The sequence below is a fragment of the Felis catus genome, chromosome C1, assembly GCF_018350175.1.
Source record: "Felis catus isolate Fca126 chromosome C1, F.catus_Fca126_mat1.0, whole genome shotgun sequence".
Taxonomy (NCBI): Eukaryota; Metazoa; Chordata; class Mammalia; order Carnivora; family Felidae; genus Felis; species Felis catus.
The window spans coordinates 221,452,252-221,454,244 of record NC_058375.1 but is presented as its reverse complement, the minus strand read 5'-3'; positions in this window follow the sequence as shown (position 1 = coordinate 221,454,244).

The following is a 1,993-nucleotide window of genomic DNA, read 5'->3' as shown; positions in this document are numbered from 1 at the left end:
TGGGGTCCTGTCCAGACAGCACAGGTCCTTGTCACCTTGAGACACATGTCATCCACCCAGGCAGGACAGGGCTTCATCACGTCCCTGCTGGGTGTGCGAAGATTCAGGAACCCGTCTGGTGGAGCACACACTTACCACCATAAACACGGGTTTGCACCAGCAAGCCCCCTGTCCCACGTCCCGCTTTGCAGGCTGTGTTGTGTTCCTCGGACTCTAAGACACCATCAGCCTTAAGACAACACAGAGGAAAGCTGGAGGGGGCGTCCGTGAGACACGCCAGCCCCTACTGTCAGACAGTCGAGAGGTGAACAGCATGGAGCGTCCCGTACCTGCTCTCTGAGCTCCCGGAGCGGGTGCCTGGCGGCCGGCGGGCACCAGGCCTCATGCTGGTCGTGCCCACCGCCACTGGGTAACACGGGCAGGAAATGCCTAGCACAGGCCTCTCTCCCGCAGCCCGGTCCCTGCCACCTCCCCCACCCAGGCTGCCAGGCCAAGCAGCCCCAGCCTCCAGCCCAGAAACAGGGAGAAACGTGCCAGCTGCACACCTGGCTGCAGAGGGTCGAAGGCTGAGCCCAAGAACTGTGAGACCGTGACCTGAGCAGGTCTACCAGCTGACCCCGGACGGGTGGGGACAGAGCAGGGCCAGCTCCGTCATGCCATCAAGCACCCATGGGATCTGTCCTGTGCGGTGGAAGCCTCGGCTGCCCGTGGGCACCCAGCCAGGGGCATGGGACGGTGGCCACGGCCACAGGGTCAGGACTGGCTCTTGGGGCTGGCAGGGCAGGAGGGGTAACTCGACAGTTGGAGTGGCCCAGGGCGCCAGGCCCGGTCAGGCACCAGAACCCAGGCGAGGCCACCGGTGCGGAAGGGAACTCTCGTTTTAAATCCTGGCAGGTGGGGCGCCTGGGGGGCTCAGTCAGTTACATGTCTGACTCCTGGTTTCGGTTCAGGTCATGGTCTCATGGTTTGTGGGTTCAAGCCCCACATAGGCTCTAAACTGAGAGTGGGGAGCCTGCCTGGGATTCTCTCCCTCCCTCTCTGCCTCTCCCCTGCTTTCTCAAAAATAAACTTAAATAAAAAATAAATACGTAAGCCAATCAATCCTGGCAGAGAGCAGGCAGGAGCAGTTGGGGACAGAGGAGGTGGGCCACCCACCAGGAGGTGGGTGCCTGTGTGTGTGTGTGCCCACATGTATGCATGTGTGCACCGTGTGTGCAGAGGCCTGTCTGTGGATTGTGAATTGTGCAGGGCGGGCCCCACGAGTGAACCACGGGGCCAAAGGTGCACCACTTCCCATTCTGACATCTGAGGGCCAGCTCATCCTCAGGGACAGGGAGGTTCCTCCTGCCACCTGCTCCCTATGACCCCCAGTCATTGGGCCACTTCTCAAAGCCCCACCCCTACACTAGCAGAAAACACCTAAAATCTTAAGCCTTTTCATATTTCGTGCATTTTTTTTTTAATTTTTTTAAGTGTTTTTATTTACTTTTGAGACAGAGCATGAACAGGGGAGGAGCAGAGAGAGAGGGAGACACAGAATCCGAAGCAGGCTCCAGGCTCTGAGCTGTCAGCACAGAGCCCGACACGGGGCTCGAACTCATGGACTGTGAGATCATGACCTGAGCCAAAGTCGGACACCCAACCGACTGAGCCACCCAGGCGCCCCTTTCGTGCATTATTTTAATTCTCACAGTGAAGCCGCTTAGTCATACGACCATCCCTGAAAGTCATTTTGGAGCCACAAAGCCCTCACTGTATGTCACTAACATGAACTGATTCCGTCTGACAACTTAGGAAACCCACGTGAGGCCAAGCCCATGGGCCCAGGAGGTGGGGTCTTAGGTTACTCGGAGCGATGAGGACAGGGGAAGGGGTCAGGCCTGGGGTCACTCTGTCGGCCCCCATGTTCCAGCACTTAGGGAACAGGGCACACAGAGGCACCTCACCGCAGCCTTTATGAGATTATTTTCCAGTAAAAGAAACAAGGAGAGTG